This window comes from Scyliorhinus canicula, chromosome 21 (assembly GCF_902713615.1).
Source record: "Scyliorhinus canicula chromosome 21, sScyCan1.1, whole genome shotgun sequence".
NCBI lineage: Eukaryota > Metazoa > Chordata > Chondrichthyes > Carcharhiniformes > Scyliorhinidae > Scyliorhinus > Scyliorhinus canicula.
This window is the reverse complement of record NC_052166.1, coordinates 10,786,454-10,794,528: the sequence shown is the minus strand read 5'-3', so window position 1 is coordinate 10,794,528 and position 8,075 is coordinate 10,786,454. Positions and strand designations below refer to the sequence as shown.

General features: G+C 52.5%; 1 long non-coding RNA gene across 1 annotated transcript; it reads left to right on the top strand.

Moving 5' to 3' along the window:
• Nucleotides 1–1,370: 1,370 nt before the first annotated feature.
• LOC119955666 lies at nucleotides 1,371–2,589 on the top strand. The gene is made up of 2 exons (XR_005458512.1): nucleotides 1,371–1,491; nucleotides 2,262–2,589. It is a non-coding gene; the product is annotated as an uncharacterized LOC119955666 (long non-coding RNA).
• The last annotated feature ends 5,486 nt before the right edge of the window (nucleotides 2,590–8,075 follow it).

Sequence of the window (8,075 nt, the reverse complement as noted above, 5' to 3'; positions counted from 1 at the left end):
TGCTCACGCTCTCTCTCTCTGCTCACGCTCTCTCTCTCTGCTCACGCTCTCTCTCTGCTCACGCTCTCTCTCTGCTCACGCTCTCTCTCTGCTCACGCTCTCTCTGCTCACGCTCTCTCTCTGCTCACGCTCTCTCTCTGCTCACGCTCTCTCTCTCTCTGCTCACGCTCTCTCTCTCTCTGCTCACGCTCTCTCTCTCTCTGCTCACGCTCTCTCTCTCTCTGCTCACGCTCTCTCTCTCTCTGCTCACGCTCTCTCTCTGCTCACGCTCTCTCTCTGCTCACGCTCTCTCTCTGCTCACGCTCTCTCTCTGCTCACGCTCTCTCTCTGCTCACGCTCTCTCTCTGCTACGCTCTCTCTCTGCTCACGCTCTCTCTCTGCTCACGCTCTCTCTCTCTCTGCTCACGCTCTCTCTCTCTCTGCTCACGCTCTCTCTCTCTGCTCACGATCTCTCTCTCTCTGCTCACGATCTCTCTCTCTCTGCTCACGCGCTCTCTCTCTCTCTGCTCACGCTCTGCTCACGCTCTCTCTGCTCACGCTCTCTCTCTGCTCACGCTCTCTCTCTGCTCACGCTCTCTCTCTGCTCACGCTCTCTCTCTGCTCACGCTCTCTCTCTGCTCACGCTCTCTCTCTGCTCACGCTCTCTCTCTGCTCACGCTCTCTCTCTGCTCACGCTCTCTCTCTGCTCACGCTCTCTCTCTGCTCACGCTCTCACTCTGTTCACGCTCACTCTCTGCTCACGCTCACTCTCTGCTCACGCTCTCTCTCTCTCGCTCTCTCTGCTCACGCGCTCTCTCTGCTCACGCTCTCTCTCTGCTCACGCTCACTCTCTGCTCACGCTCTCTCTCTCTCGCTCTATCTGCTCACGCGGCTATCTCTCTGCTCACGCTCTCTGCTCTGCTCACGCTGCATCTCTCTGCTCACGCGCTCTCTCTGCTCACGCGCTCTCTCTGCTCACGCGCTCTCTCTGCTCACGCGCTCTCTCTGCTCACGCGCTCTCTCTGCTCACGCGCTCTCTCTGCTCACGCGCTCTCTCTGCTCACGCGCTCTCTCTGCTCACGCGCTCTCTCTGCTCACGCGCTCTCTCTGCTCACGCTCTCTCTCTCCTCACGCTCTCTCTCTCCTCACGCTCTCTCTCTCTCTCTCTCTGCTCACGCTCGCTCTGCTCACGCTCTCTGCTCACACACTTTCGCTCTCTTGCTCTCTCTGCTCACGCTCTCTCTCTGCTCACGCTCTCTCTCTCTCTGCTCGTGCTCTCTCTCTCTGCTCGCGCTCTTTCTCTCTCTCTCTCTCTCTCTCTCTCCCTCTCTCTCTCTCTCTCTCTCTCTCCCTGCTCGTGATCTCCACCCTCTAATGCTCGGTGCTAATTTCTGTTGCCAGGTGGTCCGCTGGCGATGGTTGGGTCTGCCATGATGGGGGGGATTCTCCTGGCCCTGATTGAAGGAGTTGGGATCTTGCTCACACGATACACAGCCCAGCAGTTTCAGAACCGTGAGTATCAGACGCAGCGGAACATCTCCCCGCCCCCTTCACCAGACTCCACTTCCCTAACCCCCCATTCGGCCCTTCTCTTCTACTGCCTCGCCTTCTGCCCCTCCTCCCATCGGTCCCCTCCTTCCCTTAGCCTCCCTCAGCAACCACCCCTCTCCAGCCCCCTCCCCCTCATACCAGGGGCTGGTTTAGCACACTGGGCTAAATTGCTGGCTGTGAAAGCAGACCAAGGCAGGCCAGCGGTTCAATTCCCGCACCAGCCTCCCCGAACAGGTGCCGGAATGTGGCGACTAGGGGCTTTTCACAGTAACTTCATTTGAACCCTACTCGCGGCAATAAGCAATTTTTCATTTCATTTTCATAGTTCGTCAGTCCGATGAGGGCTGAGTTGCAGCTTAATTCTGGCTAGCCGCCTCGAGTTTCAAAACTGTTAATTCCCAACAGAGAGCGATCAATCTCGTTTTGAAATGTCTAGTTTACCCCCGCCAGCCTCAGGAGGGGAGTGAGTTCCCAGAGTTCTCTCCCCCACCTCCCCCTTCGCCCAACCAGAGGAAGTCATTTCTCTCCATCGATTTGTTTCACTGTCTTAAACCCTGTGGATCAGATCACTGATTTGCTGCGGAGGAGAGGACAAACCCACCCGGTCTCTGACTCACGTCCTCAGCATCGATGTCTGCTGTTGGTTTGGGACGGCTGGGAGATTTGGGGAAGGTAACGACAGTCTGGGTTATCCCTTTAGTAACCCCTCGCTCCCTCTTACTCCCTTCCAGCGAGCCCGTTGATGGAGGACCCCGGCCAGCTACCACCGAAGGAGCCATCAGCTGGATACCAGAGCTACGGTCAGTACCAGTAACCGGAGAGAGAGAAGCTCATCCCCCCCCCCGACCCCCAGAGGAGATCCTGAACTGATTCCAATCTCAGTGAACCCAACCAATACTCAGGCTGCATTTTGCACAAAGTGTCTGCTCAGAGTGCGAAACACTTCCTGCTGATCGAGCCCTGGTGAATTTCACCTCAACCGAGCAGAACTCTACGGAGGCCACAGACCACGGAGGGGGTCGAGCGGGGCATCTGAATAAAGGATTTCTGTTTAACTCACTGTGTGCCTAATTCAATTGGTAGCAGCCAAATGGAGCCCCTGTGGCAGTGTTACAGTGAGGGGTGTGGGGTACATCAAAGTGTTACAGTGAGGGGTGTGGGAGAATCAGTGTTACTGTGAGGGGTGTGGGGTATATCAGAGAGTTACAGTGAGGGGTGTGGGATATATCAGAGTGTTACAGTGAGGGGTGTGGGATATATCAGAGTTACAGTGAGGGGTGTGGGAGAATCAGTGTTACTGTGAGGGGTGTGGGGTATATCAGAGTGTTACAGTGAGGGGTGTGGGGTATATCAGAGTGTTACAGTGAGGGGTGTGGGGTATATCAGAGTGTTACAGTGAGGGGTGTGGGGTATATCAGTGTTACAGCGAGGGGTGTGGGGTATATCAGAGTGTTGGGGTGTGGGGTATATCAGTGTCACAGTGAGGGGTGTGGGAGAATCAGTGTTACTGTGAGGGGTGTGGGGTATATCAGAGTGTTACAGTGTGGGTGTGGGATATATCAGTGTTACAGTGAGGGGTGTGGGGTATATCAGTGTTACAGTGAGGGGTGTGGGATATATCAGTGTTACAGTGAGGGGTGTGGGGTATATCAGTGTTACAGTGAGGGGTGTGGGGTATATCAGAGTGTTACAGTGAGGGGTGTGGGATATATCAGTGTTACAGTGAGGGGTGTGGGGTATATCAGAGTGTTACGGTGAGGGGTGTGGGGTATATCAGTGTTACAGTGAGGGGTGTGGGGTATTTCAGAGTGTTACAGTGAGGGATATGGGAAATATCACTCTTGCACACCCTCTCGCTCTCTCTCGGCCACACCCTCTGATATTATCTAACGCTGACATCTCTCATACTGTATCTCACACTAACCCTCTCTCGGACTCACCCCTCTCTCTCAGACTCTGACTGACATTTTCTCTTACACTCTGATATACCCCACACCCCTCACTGTAACACTGATATACCCCATACCCCTCACTGTAACACTGATACACCCCACACCCCTCACTGTAACACTCTGATATACCCCACACCCCTCACAGTAACACTGATTCTCCCACACCCCTCACTGTAACACTGATATACCCCACACCCCTCACTGTAACACTCTGATATACCCCATACCCCTCACTGTAACACTGATACACCCCACACCCCTCAATGTAACACTCTGATATACCCCACACCCCTCACAGTAACACTGATTCTCCCACACCCCTCACTGTAACACTCTGATATACCCCACACCCCTCACTGTAACACTGATATATCCCACACCCCTCACTGTAACACTGATTCTCCCACACCCCTCACTGTAACACTGATACACCCCACACCCCTCAATGTAACACTCTGATATACCCCACACCCCTCACTGTAACACTCTGATATACCCCACACCCCTCACTGTAACACTGATATACCCCACACCCCTCACTGTAACACTCTGATATACCCCACACCCCTCACTGTAACACTGATACACCCCACACCCCTCACTGTAACACTGATATATCCCACACCCCTCACTGTAACACTCTGATATACCCCACACCCCTCACAGTAACACTGATTCTCCCACACCCCTCACTGTAACACTGATATACCCCACACCCCTCACTGTAACACTCTGATATACCCCATACCCCTCACTGTAACACTGATACACCCCACACCCCTCAATGTAACACTGATATATCCCACACCCCTCACTGTAACACTCTGATATACCCCACACCCCTCACAGTAACACTGATTCTCCTACACCCCTCACTGTAACACTGATACACCCCACACCCCTCAATGTAACACTCTGATATACCCCACACCCCTCACTGTAACACTGATATACCCCACACCCCTCACTGTAACACTCTGATATACCCCACACTCCTCACTGTAACACTGATATACCCCACACCCCTCAATGTAACACTCTGATATACCCCACACCCCTCACTGTAACACTGATATACCCCTCACCCCTCACTGTAACACTCTGGTATACCCCACACCCTTCACTGTAACACTCTGATATACCCCACACCCCTCACTGTAACACACTGATATACCCCACACCCCTCACAGTAACACTGATTCTCCCACACCCCTCACTGTAACACTGATATACCCCACACCCCTCACAGTAACACTGATATACCCCACACCCCTCACTGTAACACTGATTCTCCCACACCCCTCACTGTAACACTCTGGTATACCCCACACCCTTCACTGTAACACTCTGATATACCCCACACCCCTCACAGTAACACTGATTCTCCCACACCCCTCACTGTAACACTGATATACCCCACACCCCTCACTGTAACACTGATATACCCCATACCCCTCACAGTAACACTGATTCTCCCACACCCCTCACTGTAACACTGATATACCCCACACCCCTCACTGTAACACTGATATACCCCATACCCCTCACTGTAACACTGATATACCCCACACCCCTCAATGTAACATTCTGATATACCCCACACCCCTCACTGTAACACTGATATATCCCACACCCCTCACTGTAACACACACTGAGGGGTGACCTGATCGAAGTGGACAAGATTATGAGGGACATGGACAAGGGTGGATAGGGAGCAGCTGTTCCCCTCAGTTGAAGGGTCGGTTACGAGGGGACACAAGTTCAAAGTGAGGAATGGAAGGTTTAAAGAACAAAGAAAATTACAGCACAGGAACAGCCCCTTCGGCCCTCCCAGCCTGCGCCGATCCAAATCCTTTATCTAAACCTGTTGCCTATTTTCCAAGGATCTACTTCCCCTCTGTTTCCCGCCCGTTCATATACCTGTCTAGATGCATCTTAAATGATGCTATCGTGCCCGCTTCTACCACGTCCGCTGGTAAAGCGTTCCAGGCACCCACCACCCTCTGCGTAAAAAACTTACCACGCACATCTCCCTTAAACTTTCCCCCTCTCATCTTGAAATCGTGACCCCTTGTAATTGACACCCCCACTCTTGGAAAAAGCTTGTTGCTATCCACCCTGTCCATACCTCTCAGAATTTTGTAGACCTCAATCAGGTACCCCCTCAACCTCCGTCTTCCCAACGAAAACAATCCTAATCTACTCAACCTTTCTTCATAGCTAGCACCCTCCATACCAGGCAACATCCTGGTGAACCTCCTCTGCACCCTCTCTGAAGCATCCACATCCTTCTGGTAATGCGGCGACCAGAACTGTACGCAGTATTCCAAATGTGGCCGAACCAAAGTCCTATACAACTGTAACATGACCTGCCAACTCTTGTTTAGGAGGGATTTGAGTAAAATCCATTTTTTTTTTATAAATGTTTTTTATTCAGTTTTCATGTTTTATATTGAACAAATTACAAATTGTTAGAGAGTGAAAAAAAAACACGCAAAAATTAACATATATATTTACAGGTGAGCATCTTCGTAGTAATAACTGTGGCCTCCCCCTCTTTGCCGGCATCCATATTTTACATTCCCCAACATGTTTATTGGCATTTATTTAGTTTGGTTTTGGGCCTTAGCTAGCCATCAAACCCCCGTAACGAGCCCGTAGCCCCCCCCTCCCCGCCGGCTACCTTCCCCCGACTATTCTTCCTCTTGTACGTTGGCCACAAACAAGTCCCGGAACAATTGCATGAATGGCTCCCACGTTCTGTGGAAGCCGTCGTCCGACCCTCGGATGGCGAATTTGATTTTCTCCATTTGGAGAGAATCCGAGAGGTCGGACAGCCAGTCTGCAGCTCTGGGCGGTGCTGCTGACCGCCAGCTAAACAGGATTCTACGGCGGGCGATCAGGGAGGCAAAGGCAAGGGCGCCCGCCCTCCTCCCCAGGAATAGATCTGGCTGGTCTGAAACCCCGAAGACCGCCACTATCGGGCATGGCTCCACCCTCACCCCCACCACTTTGGACATAGCCTCGAAGAAGGCTGTCCAGTACTCCACAAGTCTGGGGCAAGACCAGAACATGTGGGCATGGTTGGCCGGGCCTCTTTGGCACCGCTCACATCTGTCCTCCACCTCCGGGAAGAACCTACTCATACGGTTTCTCGTTAAGTGGGCTCTATGTACCATTTTTAGTTGCGTCAGGCTGAGCCTTGCGCACGTGGAGGTGGAGTTGACCCTATGCAGTGCTTCGCTCCAGAGTCCCCACCCTATCTCCATCCCCAGGTCGTCCTCCCATTTCCTTCTTGTTGCGTCCAGTACGGTGTCGTCCCTATCTACCAGTCGGTCATACATGTCACTACAGTTCCCTTTCTCTAGGATACTTGCGTCCAGTAGGTCTTCCAGTAGTGTCTGTCGTGGCGGTTGTGGGTACGTCCTTGTCTCCTTTCGTAGGAAGTTTTTGAGCTGCAGGTACCGTAGCTCGTTCCCCCCAGCTAGCTGAAATTTCTCTGTCAGTTCGTCCAGTGTTGCGATCCTGTCGTCCGTGTATAGGTCCCTGACTGTCAGTGTCCCCCCGTCCTGTCTCCACCTTTTGAAGGTGGCGTCAGTCAGTGCTGGTTTGAACCTATGGTTGTTAGTAAAATCCTTTTTAACCGAAATCTGATCGTTGAGACATCAAAAAAACCCATATTGCAAACATCTTATGGGGCCTCACGGTAGCATGGTGGTTAGCATCAATGCTTCACAGCTCCAGGGTCCCAGGTTCGATTCCCGGCTGGGTCACTGTCTGTGTGGAGTCTGTACGTCCTCCCCGTGTGTGCGTGGGTTTCCTCCGGGTGCTCCGGTTTCCTCCCACAGTCCAAAGATGTGCGGGTTAGGTGGATTGGCCATGCTAAATTGCCCGTAGTGTAAGGTTAATGGGGGGATTGTTGGGTTACGGGTATACGGGTTACGTGGGTTTAAGTGGGGTGATCATTGTTCGGCGCAACATCGAGGGCCGAAGGGCCTGTTCTGTGCTGTACTGTTCTATGTTCTAACCCGAGAGTGGTGATGATCTGGAACGTACTGCCTGGGAGGGTGGTAGAGGAAGGGTGTCTCACATCCTTTAGATGAGTAACTGGCACGCCATATCATTCAAGGCTATGGGTTAAGTGCTGGCAAGTGGGATTAGGTGGGCAGCTCAGGGCCTTTCATGGGTCAGTGCAGACTCGATAGGCCGAAGGGAGGCACGGTAGCTTAGTGGTTATCACTGTCGCTTCACAGCTCCAGGGTCCCAGGTTCGACTCCCGGCTTGGGTCACTGTCTGTGCGGAGTCTGCACATCCCCGTGTCTGCGTGGGTTTCCTCCGGGTGCTCCGGCTTCCTCCCACAGTCCAAAGATGCGCAGGTTAGATGGATTGGCCATGATAAATTTCCCTTAGTCACCAGAAAGGTTAGGTTAGGTGGGGTTTCTGGGTTACGAGGAATAGGGTAAAGGTGTGGGCTGAAGTAGAGTGCTCTTTCCAAGGGCCGGTGCAGACTCAATGGGCCGAATGGCCTCCTTCTGCACTGTAAATTCTATGATTTCTGTACTGTAGTATTCTGTGATTCTCTGATATTTCCAG